The sequence below is a fragment of the Pongo pygmaeus genome, chromosome 8 (assembly GCF_028885625.2).
Source record: "Pongo pygmaeus isolate AG05252 chromosome 8, NHGRI_mPonPyg2-v2.0_pri, whole genome shotgun sequence".
Classification (NCBI taxonomy): Eukaryota; Metazoa; Chordata; class Mammalia; order Primates; family Hominidae; genus Pongo; species Pongo pygmaeus.
The window spans coordinates 73,626,795-73,640,962 of record NC_072381.2 but is presented as its reverse complement, the minus strand read 5'-3'; the positions used below and the strand labels follow the sequence as shown (position 1 = coordinate 73,640,962).

The window sequence follows — 14,168 nt, the reverse complement described above, 5'->3', positions numbered from 1 at the left end:
CTACTCTTGCACTTTGGTGACAGGCTTGGGGTCACTTCCTCTGCCTGTTGATGGCAGGCTGACCCTGCAAACAGCCCTTGGCTCACCAGGCACAGCCCTGCAGGCTCTGGGGCAGCACCAGCAGCCTCCTGCCCACACTGGGCTCGGGCACGCGGGGTGCTCTGAGGCCTCCTCCAGTAGTGGGCTGGAGGTGAGGGTGTGGTGAGCTCTTTGGAAGTTGGCACAAGCTTCTGCATGTGCCAGAGTGAAAAATAAATGATTTTATTGCAGGGCCAATGATAGGTAGTCACAAGGGCATGAAATGGCGATCTCTTGACTGAAGCAGAGAAGGCACACTGACAGACCCCATGTGTGTCAAACGCTGTGCACAAATCAAGTTTTTAGAAGGTAGGTGGGAGAGGAAAACTACTCACTAGCAGAACTGAATTGCTGTAAAATAGGTTAAATTATTTGAAAAGTGAAAAATGATAGTAGCAAAATCATGAAGTTATATCTGAACCAGAGCCGTGATGTAACCAAGACAGAAGTTTCCATCCAGAGGAGTTAATTCTGAATGAATCACGGAAAGGTGAGAGCTTCTGGTTCCCGCACGCTATCTTCTGGAGTGCCAGTGGCCGGGCAAGAAATTTGATTCTTTCCTTTGATTCTCTTGGGAAGGAACACATTTCCCAAGCCCCTGGTTGGCGCCTGGAGACCCACAGGGCTTGGCACTGTCCGTGAGGCTGTGCTCCTGAGGATGGACGCTCAGAAGGCTGTGGAGGAGCAGCGCTACAGGAGCAGGGTGTGGCAGCTGTCGCACACTCGCACTGGCTTGGGGTAGTAGGGCAGGGCCAGCTCATTGCTGGAGCAGGTGTTGCAGAAGATGTGGCCACAGTTCTGGCAGTGGTGCTACAGGATGAGAAGAAGGCAGTCACAAGACACCCAGGGAAAAGCCATCCGCACACCCTCCCTGCTTCCTAGCCCAGAAGTGCATCATTTGTTTGGAATGGGTTCTTATGTTTCTGTGGAGTGGTGAGGGGGTGAGGGGCTGTGCAAATAAGGGTCTTTTTTTCTTTCTTTTTTTTTTTTTTTTTGAGTCTCTGTCGCCCAGGCTGGGGTGCAGTGGCACAATCTTGGCTTACTGCAACCTCTGCTGCCCGGGTTCAAGCGATTCTCCTGCCTCAGCCACCCAAGTAGCTGGGATTACAGGCGCCTGCCACCGTGCCCAGTTAGTTTTTATATTTTTTTAGTAGAGATGGAGTTTCACCATCTTGGCCAGGCTGGCCTTGAACTCCTGACCTCGTGATCCACCCGCCTTGGCCTCCCAAAGTGTTGGGATTACAGGCGTGAGCCACCACGCCCGGCCTAAGGGTCTTTTTAAGACAAAAAGTTTACTTTCGCTGTACTTCACTAAGCCAGTGAGCTGCTAGTCCATGTTACAGGAAGAGTCTGGCTCGTTCTCTTTGATTGCTGCATTCCAAGGGGGTGGGACTGGGTCTTTCACTTTCTAAACAGGTTCCCTGGATGCCTGATAAGACACCTAGATGAGCACCTGTGCAGCCTCTGCTTCTGTGGCTCCACAGATGGGGACAGCCAGGCCTTGTAGACACATGTGATCTCAAAGGCAGCCTCAGGACATGGTTTCTAGCTCTGAGCTTACTGCGAGGCACTGACTGAAACTCAGATGGCGGGTGGTGGGGTGGGGGTGGGGGTAGCTGTGGCTTCCTCTTTTCCACATAGCTAGGCTGTTGATGGGAGCAGACAGAACATGGCTGTGGCAGGAAGTGGGGTGGCCCTGGCAGTGTTTCCTTTAGCTCCCAGTTTTGCTTATACCAAACTCTTCCCCTACCCAGCTGGTCTTGGTGAGACTGTTTTTTTTTTTTTTTTTTTTTTGAGACATGGTCTCGTTCTGTTGCCCAAACTGGAGTGCAGTGGCGTGATCTCCGCTCACTGCAAGCTCCGCCCTCCGGGTTCACGCCATTCTCCTGCCTCAGTCTCCTGAGTGCTTGGGACTACAGGCGCCCGCCGCCACGCCCGGCTAATTTTTTTGTATTTTTAGTAGAGACAGGGTTTCACAGTGTTCGCCATGATGGTCTCGATCTCCTGACCTTGTGATCCACCTGCCTTGGCCTCCCAAAGTGCTGGGATTAAGGCGTGAGCCACTGTACCCAGCCGGTGAGACTGTTAATAAGGCCCTGTCAACCCTGGACCCAAGGGTGAGCCCAGGACCTTGTTTCCAGAATCTAAAAGGCAGGGGCAAGCACCCTGCCTAGATCACCAGTGATTTTTGGTGACCTGCTGCCCTGTAGGTTCCCCATAGACTCTGTTTTTGCCTAAGTTGGGGCAGATTTTGGTCCTGCCTCATACAGAGAATTTTCAGTGACATTCCCCTAGAGCAGCTCTGCACACGAGGAGCCACATCTCCCCAAAACTCATTGTCAATCACTGAAAGGATGTGCTGGAGACCAGGGGCCTATGAATGGCCAAGGCCTCCCAGAAAGAGGGTGCCAGGATGGAAAGCCATCTGCACAGGCAAGCAGGAGAGGCAGGGCTGCCCATCTGCCAACCAGTGAGCACAGTCACAGGGCAGTGAGCCTGGTCTGATGCGGGCTTCTGGAACCAGAGAAAGGGGAATCTAAGTGGGCAATGACTCAGGGCACTGAGAGGGTGGGTGGAGCCCCCACATACATTTCTCCGGGAAACGGAGAACTCCTTCTCACACTGCCTACAGTGTGTAGCTTCATCATCTTTCAGCCAGGCATGGCCCTGAAGAGGAAAGGACATTCTAGAATGTACTTTCTGTCTAAGCCCCTAATGAGTGGGTAGCTGTGTTCTGGCTGCATCCATTGTCCCTCATAGCACCTGTTTCCTGGTGAGGCCCTGTTTTTTCTCCATCAGATGTGGCCTCACAGGACTGTCATCAAGGGGCCCTTTCCCGGTCTGGCCGCAGCCAGCTGGGATTCCTGCGTCCTAGCTCCGCCCTCCACCTTCTGGCTTCTACAGGCTGCCCTGGGGCCTCAAGGCAGTCTCCAGCATCCGCTCACTCAGGCGCACTCCCACTTTCAATCAGTTCCCTTTGGCTGAAGTAAGCAGAATGAGCTTCTGGTGCCTGCAGCCCTAGACCTGCTTGAGACGCTGGCCAAAGTGACTAGTTGAACTGGCAGGTGCAGGAGAAGGGCCAAATCTGAATGAAACTAGGACACTTGCCGAAGCTGATCCCTGTGGAGAGACAGAAGGTGATGGACAGCGGGCACTGTGTCCCACACGCCTGAGGAAGCCCTTCTCCATGCAGGCCAAAACCCTGATTCTTGAACAGCCCTGGGGAGCAGATGGACTCCATTCCACAGGGGAGGTGGCTGAGGCTTTGAAAGGTGGCTCTTGGGAGGGCTTTCTCAGGGAGAAGCAGCACCTGTGATTTATTCAGGCTTAGAGACTGGAGTGTTCCAGAGAAGTCAAAGGCATGAGGTACTTTTCTGACCTGTTAGCGTCTGCTGGACGTGATTTTCTTGCTGACAACCAGATCCTCATGACTGACCTAGAGTCACACACCCTTGGGGCTGCCAGTGTGTGTCCAGGATGTTCATCCTGACATCAAAGTGCTCTGGCAGCTCTAGAGTCCTGTTTTATGATTTTTATCCTCCCTCTGATGCTATGAAACTGATGTTACCTAGAAGTCCAGGCTGCTGTTAGTTGCTGCCCCTGACCTGGCACTTGGAAGTTAGATGCCTAGAGACATTAGGGTCCCTGCTCTGCACCGCGTGGAAGAGTGTGGAAAGGGACTGCTTTTGTGTTGCTGCCACGGCACAGCTGAGGCCGAAGGGTGGACGCTCCTGCAGGCAAGGCCATCTTGAAGGCCAGGCTGCAGTGCCCCTGAATGTCTGCCTCCTCTCCCACGCTCTCTGCCCTGCAGCTCAGCCTGGCACTCGCACCCGCACCTGCACCGGGCCATCTGCAAGCTCCTGCTCTCAGTGGAATGTGTCATTCTGCCCTCCCCACAAGGGTGTGGAAACCTGGCCCAACTCAGGGCTTGGCTTGAGTGGTCCCTAACAATGGCACAGGGCACTGCAGTGGGGCTGGCTGGCCTCTGGCCCCACACTTCAACAGAAGGGCCTATTTTTCACGGTTTAAAGATATCCATGGGTCTGTTCTCTCTGCCACCTGCTTCCTTCTTTAGGAATACCCATCGGGCCTATTTTCAAAGGACAGCTGATGGCAGAAGAACTGGAGTCAGAAGACCTAGGTTCAGCTTTGGCCCTGCCACCTGTCAGCATCGCCCTCAGCCGAGGGACACGTTTCTGAGCAGCGTTTGGCTTCTCTGTAAATACATCATCACTACCACTGCCTCAACCACACACTCTCACCTGACTGTTGGGATACTTAAACGTATGAGCACACAGGCAATCAGCGCAAGCTGACAGCGAAGTGGTTCTTAGCAAGCCAGTACCTTCAGTGCCCAGTTCACTTCTTTTGTATCTTCCATCTTCAGTTTGGACCTAAGGGAAAAAAGGCCATTTCACAGCAGTGAGAGAGAGTGAGGCTCTGAATCCCTAACACAGCTGGCTCCCATGACTAGCTTTGTGAGGATAACGAACTTGTAAGGAGACCCAGAACATGAGTTTTTAAAATGCCTTCCGCTCCTGTGCAATCCCAGCGTCACCTCATCACACTGGCACCCGTCTGCTGAGGGCTGAGGCTGAGCCTGGTACTGGTACTGCATCTGGCACAGGAACACACTGCTTAGCCTGCAGGGGCTCAAAAAGACTTTGAGGGAGGCTGAGGTGAGAGGATGGACTAAAGCCAGAAGTCCAAGATCTGGCCCTGTTCTGCGCTAGTCTCTACCGCTCTCCCCAGCAGGAACCTGAGTCTGCAGGCTTCTCCCTGGCCACCATTCTGCTGCCTGCTGTCTGGAAGGAGCAGGCTCAGAGGGCACAGCCATTTGTTCTTGCTCCATTCTCGTTAGTGTCAGAAGAATTCCTTTGTTTACGTAAGAGACAGGACTGAACATGGTCTAAATTGGCAGAACTAAACCAAATAAAATGAAGAAGTTTGTGCAATTTGGGGAAACTGTCTGATCCTTTTTCTTTTTGAGACAGGGTCTCGCTCTATTGCCCAGGCTGGAATGCAGTGGTGCAATCATGGCTCACTGCAGCCTTGACCTCCTGGGCTCAAGTGATCCTCCCACTTTAGCCTCCCAAGTAGCTGGGACTACAGGTGCGTGCCATCATGCCTGGCTAATTTTTGTATTTTTTGTAGAGGTGGGGTTTCACCATGTTGCCCAGGCTGGTCTTGAACTCCTGACCTCAAGTGATCCACCTGCCTCAGCCTCCCAAAGTGCTGGGATTCTAGGCCTGAGCCTTTTCCTTTCTTTATTTTATTATTATTATTTTTTGAGATGGAGTCTCGCTGAGTCGCCCAGGCTGGAGTGCAGTGGTGTGATCTCGGCTCACTGCAACCTCTGCTTCCTGGGTTCAAGTGATTCTCCTGCCTCAGCTTCCCAAGTAGCTGGGATGACAGGCACCTGACACCATGCCCGGCTTATTTTCTTGTACTTTTACTAGAGACGGGGTTTCACCATATTGGCCTGGCTGGTTTTGTACTCCTGATCTCAAGTGATCCACCTGCCTTGGCCTCCTAAGTGCTGGGATTACAGGCATGAGCCACTGCGCCCAGCCTGGCCTGAGCCTTTCTTAAAAACTGAGATTAGTCTGAACTATCATCAGATTAGACTAATCTAAGTGACCAAATGGCAGGTCTCTGGAAAACACAGGCTAGACTTCTAAGGGAGGGATTAGAAAAGAGTATCAGGGCATTTAGAAAAATCTCTGTGCCTTTTACTAAAGATTGGGAGGTAGCTCCTTCCCTTCCTGGTCCAGCTGCAGAAATAGGAAATAGGCCAGCAGATTGACAGGATCAGAAGAGGCTGCCCAGATGGACAGACCTTGGGAAGCCAGGTCAAGATAGCAAACTGAACATACAAGAACTCTGGGAAACAAAATTTAGGAAGACTCCAGATGTTCCCAAGATAATGAAACTGGAGAACTGTTCCTGTAGCTAATGTAGGGTGTGCGAAGAGGCTTTGCCATCTCTGTCATCCGGTATAGGCTTGCAAGAGGAAGAAGGGAAGAGGTGAGAAAGCACAAAAGCAACTTCTCGGTAGTCCTGTCTGGGTTTGCATACATCTGATGCTGTGACACCCACAGCACTCTCTGGGAGGGAATGGTGGCCAGGCAGCTCACCCTGGGATTCAGAAGCTAGGTTAGCCAGTAGCGCCAGGTGGCCACAAAGTGCAACAATACATTTTTTTTGTTTTTGAGACAGAGTTTCACTCTTGTTGCCCAGGCTGGAGTGCAATGGCGCGATCTCAGCTCACCGCAACCTCCGCTTCCCAGGTTCAAGCGATTCTCCTGCCTCAGCCTTCTGAGTAGCTGGGATTACAGGTGCGCTCCACCATGCCCTGCTAATTTTATTTATTTATTTATTTATGAAGTATTTATTGATCATTCTTGGGTGTTTCTCGGAGAGGGGGATATGGCAGGGTCATAGGATGATAGTGCAGAGAAGGTCAGGAGATAAACACATGAACAAAGGTCTTTGGTTTTCCTAGGCAGAGGTCCCTGCGGCCTTCTGCAGTGTTTGTGCCCCTGGGTACTTGAGATTAGGGAGTGGTGATGACTCTTAAAGAGCATGCTGCCTTCAAGCATCTGTTTAACAAAGCACATCTTGCACCGCCCTTAATCCATTTAACCCTGAGTTGACACAGCACATGTTTCAGAGAGCACGGGGCTGGGGGAAAGGCCATAGATCAACAGCATCCCAAGGCAGAAGAATTTCTCCTAGTCAGAACAAAATGGAGTCTCCTATGCCCACCTCTTTCTACACAGACACAGCAACAATCTGATCTCTCCTTCCTTTCCCCACATTTCCCCCCCTTCTTTTCAACAAAACCGCCATCATCCTCATGGCCTGCTCCCGATGGTCGCTGTCTCTTTGGAGCTGTTGGGTACACCTCCCAGAAAGGGCGGCCGGGCAGAGGCGCTCCTCACCTCCCAGACAGGGCGGCCGGGCAGAGGCGCTCCTCACCTCCCAGACAGGGTGGCCAGGCAGAGGCGCTCCTCACTTCCCAGACAGGGCCGCCGGGCAGAGGCGCTCCTCACTTCCCAGATGGGGCGGCCGGGCAGAGGCGCTCCTCACTTCCCAGACGGGGCGGCCGGGCAGAGGCACTCCTCACTTCCCAGAGGGGGCAGCCAGGCAGAGATGCTCCTCACTTCCTCCTAGACGGGGTGGCAGCCAGGCAGAGGCACTCCTCACTTCCCAGAGGGGGCGGCTAGGCAGAGGCGCTCCTCACCTCCCAGACAGGGTGGCCGGGCAGAGGCGCTCCTCACTTCCCAGATGGGGCAGCCAGGCAGAGGCGCTCCTCACTTCCTCCCAGATGGGGTGGCGGCCAGGCAGAGGCACTCCTCACTTCTCAGACGGTGTGGCCGGGCAGAGGCGCTCCTCACTTCCCAGACGGGGCGGCCAGGCAGAGGTGCTCCTCACTTCCTCCCAGATGGGGTGACGGCCGATGCCCTGCTAATTTTATATTTTTAGTAGAGATGGGGTTTCTCCATGTTGGTCAGGCTGGTCTCGAACTCCCGACCTCAGGTGATCCACCCACTTTGGCCTCCCAAAGTGCTGGGATTATAGGCATGAGCCACCACACCCGGCCATAATGATACATTTTAAAGATCAGAGGTCTATGGTCCATTAGGAGGTGACCTATGACACTGCCTTGCTGTCCATCCAATGTAAAGGGGAAAACACTGGCTGCAAACCCCAGAAGCCAGCTCCACACCAGCCTCTGTTCCACGTCTGCTTCTGGTGAGTGCTCTTGAGATGCCCTCACAGCTTGTCCATGCTCTGAGCATGGGGACAGAAACTGGGCCTTGCTTCACTCCCTGGGGGTTGGGGAGGAACAGGGGCCAGAGCATGGCAAGTTGACAGGCCAGACAAGAGCAGCTGAGTGCAGCTGAGTTGGTGGCAGGCAGAGCGGAGGGTGGGAAGGGAGGGAGCAGTGGCCATGGGCTAGTCTAGGAAGGTAAGGGGCGTAGGAGAGATGGCAAGTGGACAGCACCTGCATCTGGGAGTGGGCAGACTGCATTCCCACCAGAGACATCAGATTCCTTGACCAGCTATTTTTTTTTTTTTTTGAGATGGATTCTTTTGTCACACAGGCTGGAGTGCAATGGTGCACTCTCGGCTTACTGCAACCTCTGCCTCCCGGGTTCAAGCAATTCTGCTGTCTCAGCCTCCCCAGTAGCTGGGATTACAGGTGCCTGCTACCATGCCTGGTTAATTTTTGTATTTTTAGTAGAGATGGGGTTTCACCATGTTGGCCAGGATGGTCTCGAACTCCTGACCTCAGGTGATCTGCCCACCTCAGTCTCCCAAAGTGCTGAGATTACAGGCGTGAGCCACTGCGCCCGACCTATTTTCTTAATAGTACTAGACTCTACAAATTTCCAGACTGCGAGAAAAATTCTAAGGCTGCACGCATCTATACACTAGTGTGTTTCGAGCTGATTCTCATTTTGGTCTCCATGTGTGGACCTTTTCTGGTCAAATATATGCAATGCCGGACCTGAGCCCAGGCTGTGCTGAGGTCGTGAGCCCCATCTCCTTGGTCATGGTGCTTATGTCAGGCATGGGTACTCGGGAGCAGAGAGTCAACCTCAGGTGATCTTGGGAGCTATGCAGAAAGAAGAGGGACTTTGTTCCTCTGATAGATGGCTTTGCTGAGCGCTGTTTTGCCCCTGCAAGGTCCAGACCCACCTGTGAGGTAGACAGGATAGCAGAGGTAGGAGACAGAGATTGATTCCTGATGGCTTCTTTTGCTTAAACCACTTTGAGTTGGATTTCTGTTACTTGCAACCATGAGTCCTGACTTGAGGAGAAAAAGCTACCCACTGTTGAAAATGCAATCATCACACCAATGGACAAGTTCCACAATCCACAGTGTGATCTACCCCAAGGCTCAGGTGTCTGCAGCAATGTGTCTAGACTGGGACACCAAGGAGGGGAGCTGTCAAGTCAGACGGGAGCAGAACTACCAAGGTCTGCACCCTATCAGCACCTGTAGCAGACAGACTCTGGCAGATACAGTGGCCAGTTCCCCGAAAGGAAGGGGGCTGTGCTGTGCAAAGCCGGTGAGTGCACCTCTACAATGCCAGGCTTCCATTCTCAAACCAGCCACGCTCCCTCTGGCCTGACTGTAGGCTGACCAAGAAATCTTCTCATTGCCCATCTATTCCCTAAGGACTTGGATATGAAGCTAAGGAATAGGAGTGTCCTGGTCACTAGGAATGAATGTACTTAATGAATTAACTAAGAGCTGACTGACATCCCCATGTGGTTAGCAGAAATCAGTGCTGGGTCCCTCTGAGGCCTGGCTTCCTTAGAGCTCATCCGTGTACAGCAGGCTGGGCTCCTAAATGGTCCACCCTCCGTTCTCCAAAAGGAGGTATGTTTGGGGCCTGAGGGATGTGGTGGGTAGACTGGTGTGCCTGCAGCAGCAGACGAGGGGAGTGGGGTTCTTACTGGCTGAGGTGCAGGCCCATTTCCTGGAGGGCTTTTTCCTGCTCCTGGCAGATCTTCTGCAGCTCTACCTTCTCTTCCTGAAGCTCCCGCAATTCCTAAAATGAACAAACCAATCAGATGCTGGACAGAGGATTTCGCGGTCCTTTTTTTTTTTTTTTTTTTTTAGAGACAGAGTCTTGCTCTCGATCTTGGCTCACTGCAACCTCTGCCTCCTGGGTTCAAGTGATTCTCCTACCTCAGCCTCCCAAGTAGCTGAGACTACAGGCGCATGCCACAATGCCCTGCTAATTTTTGTATTTTTAGTAGAGACGGGGTTTCACCATGTTGGCCAGGATGGTCTCGATCTCCTGACCTCGTGATCTGCCTGCCTCGGCCTCCCAAAGTGCTGGGATTACAGGCATGAGCCACCGCGCCGGCCTTTTTTTTTTTTTTTTTTAAAGATTTAGCAATGAGAGCAACAAGCAGATCAGAATGTTCTTCGTTTTTCTTTTTCTTTTTAGATGGAGTATCGCTCTGTCACCCAGGCTGGAGTGCAGTGGCGCGATCTTGGCTCACTGCAAGCTCCCCCTCCCAGGTTCATGCCATTCTCCTGCCTCGGCTTCCCGAGTAGCTGGGATTACAGGCATGAGCCACCGTGCCCGGCAAATTTTTTGTATTTTTAGTAGAGACGGGGTTTCACTGTGTTAGCCAGGATGGTCTCGATCTCCTGACCTCGTGATCCACCCGCCTCGGCCTCCGAAAGTGTTGGGATTACAGGCATGAGCCACCGCACCTGGCCAAGGCCTTCTTTATAGATGGCAGTGAGAAGTCAGATGGCGGAGATAGAATGTGGAAATAGAAGGGAAGCAGAATGGTTACCGAATGGCTTGGGAGTAAAAGGGAGGTTCTGATTGAGAGGTTTAGAGAAAGGTGGAAGGAGTCTGGTAGACATTTAGCAATTCATCTGCATTTTGACCACAGCGCCTGGCCCCAGATCTTTTTCATGTAGCAGTGCGCACACATACACACACACACACACCCCCCAAACCAAAATGTCAAGTCTATGAGGAAGAGCAATGGAAAGAGCCTGTAGAAGGGAAAAGATTGGGAACCATGGCATTTTGAGAACCTATCTACAGCTACTAAGGCTTTTTGGGTGTTGGGAAAACAGACTATTGCTTAACAGGGGTGGGGAAGAGAGACATGAATGTCATGAAACAAGAATGGGGGCATCAAAGACAAATTCATGATTACTTTGCTGGTGTCTTACAGGACTTTCTTCCCTTTGAAACCTTAGTAACATTTGGAAAAAATGTCAGAGGTCCTAAGAGCGGGCCTGAAAAAAGAAAGGAGTAGATGTCTGGAAGAAGCAGAAGCCGCTTCCAAACATTACTTGGATAATGGTGCCCTCTTCTGGGGTGACTGATGTGACGATGTGACTCTGAAACTCTCTCTCTTACTACTTGGTTCAAAACATCCAGAAAGTAATTGACTAAAGAAACAATGAGACTAAAGGTTAAGCACTTACAAAATCATTTAAAGGTTTGAATTTAGGAGCTAGATACATGCATAAACATACATATGATAAATGTACTCAAAGATGTCTGTTTTCCAATGCTGTCAAAACCTCAAGCTAACGTAAGCACCTCTGTACCTCATTTCCATGGTGCTGTTATATCAGTGGATCCAATTTCCTGTGCTATCAGCATTATTCTCCTCACTTTACTAGCAAGATTTTAGAACTGACTTGGTTTAGGTCCCATGGCAATGGGAAAAATACCCTCCTCCTTCCCTCCCATTCTCTTTGCCTTTACTTTCTTTCTGCTTTTCCATACTCAACACTATTTTGTGACCCCAATATGTCTTAAATCAGTTGTTAACTGCCACTTAAACTATTTCCATGTCACAGCATTTAAAAATGATGGTTCATGACGAAGCTGCTGCGGATAAAGTAAAACGTTCAATTCCTCTTGTCACGTAAGATTGACGTGCAGACGCAAACTGGTTATTTGATGACTTTTACCTTCAACTCTCTAACTAGAGAGTAAAACTAATCTAGTCCTGTAGTTCTAAAAAGATTAGAGAGAGGCAAGTTTGGAAATAGTCATCTTCTTTTTATATCTTTTTTTTTTTTTTGAGATGGACTTTCACTCTTGTTGCACAGGCTGGAGTGCAGTGGCTCGATCTCGGCTCACCACAATCTCCTCCTCCTGGGTTCAAGCGATTCTCCTGCCTCAGCCTCCTGAGTAGCTGGGATTACAGGCATGTGCCACCACGCACCGCTAATTTTCTATTTTTAGTAGAGATGGGTTTCTCCATGTTGGTCAGGCTAGTCTTGAACCCCTGACCTCAGGTGATCCGCCCACCCTGGCCTCCCAAAGTGCTGGCGTGAGCCACCGCTCCCGGCCCTTTTCTTTTTATATCTTAATGGTCAGTTTAAATAAGCTGAGGCAAAGGGCAAGGGAAATCTTTATAGGACCTTGTAACAGGAGTAGCAATTGAAGCACCCAACTATTAAGTGTTGTAAAAGAAAGTATATCAGTGACTCTGGTAAGATGTTTGGAAAATAAAGATGTTCTAATACGTTTGCATCTTGAATTATTGTGCATTTTAATTATTCATGCACAGTATGCCTCCCCCAACCCCAAATCTCATCAGACACAATCTCTTGAGATTTACAGAGGGAGCAAATACGAAGAAAACAAAGTTCTCCACTCCTGCATCCCATTCCCACGTTTTCTAGTTGATTGAGGCAAAATGATATCCCCGGAGAACACATGTGTAATGTGGTACATATTTTTTTCAGCTAAGCCACTCCTTGGTCAAATTACTGACACATCGGTTTATACTTGCCCTTTCTATCTGACACAGACAGCAGCCAGAGATTTGGTTCAGTGAATTTAGGGCTTAGAAAGGCAGAGTCTGTAGTGTCGCAAGTCACAGAAGGTCATTCTAAAACACTCGTATACTTGTTAATCACTTGAATAGGGAGATTTGAACAGTCTACTCCTTTCTTTTTTTCAGGCCCGCTCTTAGGACCTCTGATATACAAATGAATGCCAAAGAGTGCTCAGGAGCTCAACTTTTACTTCATCTGTTACTAACCTTCAACCACAAGACAATAACATCTGTTCCTTTTATCCCAATTTTACGTGCGGCATTCTTAGCCATATCTACACTGTGTTTTTATGCACATCATCATACCCTATTGTAGGGCTATAAAGACCCTACTATGGTAGAATTGGGAGTGGACTGAGGGATTAGGACAAAAGGATGTAGAAAACCACAGATCTAGAGATGCATAGCTATTCTCATAACCTAGGAAGAGAGGTGGATTTCTCCGTCATCAATAGCTGAACACTCCTTGTGTTTCTAAGTATTGAATCCATAAAGTTACATGCAAACATATAGCCCTTGCCTTCAGGCCAAGCCGTAGTTATGCAGAAGGCTTGAAGCAATCACAGATTTAACATTTGTGGTTCCAGCTATTCAGGACCAATTCCCAAACTCCACATGTAACAATTTGTAATTTTGCTAGGACACAGTTTGATGCTTAGGTTTTAAGGCTGGTGTGCTAGACGTTATCAAGTGGTTTGTGAGAGTAGCCCTGTGTCTCCATTGGGTAGAGTAGCTGGGTCGCAAGGGTCATGAAGAGATGAAGAAACATCTGTGAAAAGCCAACTAGCCTCGGTGATAGTAAGCAAAGGTACAGAAACACTAAGGAAGTTACCCTTTGTATTGTCAAAGGTTTCAGTTTTGTGTACGGTGGTGATTCACGGGCAGTTAATCCCCATCACTAAAATTAAATCCTTTTTTATTCACTGCAAATAGAGAATCTGTGCAAGACATTTTGGCTTTTCTCGCTAGCAGAAAATGTGAGGCTTCTTTAGGTTTTTCCTGTTCATTATTTCATGGGAGCATATTCCCCAAAACACTGCAAAACTCAAAGTTTTCAGACTGATGTGGCAGAAAGAGCACTGATCTCGGCTTCAGGAGCTAAATTCTCTAGTCCTGACTGTGCCACTAACAGATTGTGGGACTTCAGACAAGTACATTCCTTTCTCGGGTTTCTTTTTCTGTCAAATGGACAGCGTGAGAAGGATCACAATGAACCAGGGATCAACTTCACGATTAAAGCCTAAGACTTAAGAGACGGACATCTGTCCGTTCCTGGCTGCACCTCCGGCCCATCTGGCCCACCCGAAACTGCGCAAAGCCCCTCTCCACCGACGCCAGGCTTGTGGCCTCGCGCGAAGATGTTGGTCGTTAACATCTCCCCCGCAATGGGCGGGGCGGAGGGCTTCAGCTTCCGGCGGCAAATGGCGAGGCGGCGCGTGGCGTTGCCCACTGGCCTCGGCACGGGCCTGCCCACGCACCCTCCCAGCGCGCGCCTGACCCTGTCTACCGCCGTTGAAGGGCTTCCTAGCCCTAGCAGTACATACTGGGAAGCCCCCCAGAGGTTCTCTGGGGCGGAGGAGACCATTCGGAGTGGGGGAGGGGAAGATAAACCAAACTATTTATGTTAATCGTGCATGCTTCCTTTATGGAGATTGGCCAGTGTTTTACTCTAGTAACCAATCACTTCAGAACAAGGGTGGGTCCGTTGAGATCTCTCACACTCATTGGTTGAGAGGTTG

The 14,168-nt window shown here is 50.4% G+C and overlaps 1 long non-coding RNA gene across 1 annotated transcript; it reads right to left on the bottom strand.

The window, feature by feature from the left end:
* Positions 1-239: 239 nt before the first annotated feature.
* Positions 240-14,000, bottom strand: LOC129006700 (uncharacterized). The gene is made up of 4 exons (XR_008492055.1): positions 13,262-14,000; positions 9,553-9,647; positions 4,424-4,472; positions 240-888 (listed from the first exon to the last, which is right to left on the bottom strand). It is a non-coding gene; the product is annotated as an uncharacterized LOC129006700 (long non-coding RNA).
* Positions 14,001-14,168: the final 168 nt, after the last annotated feature.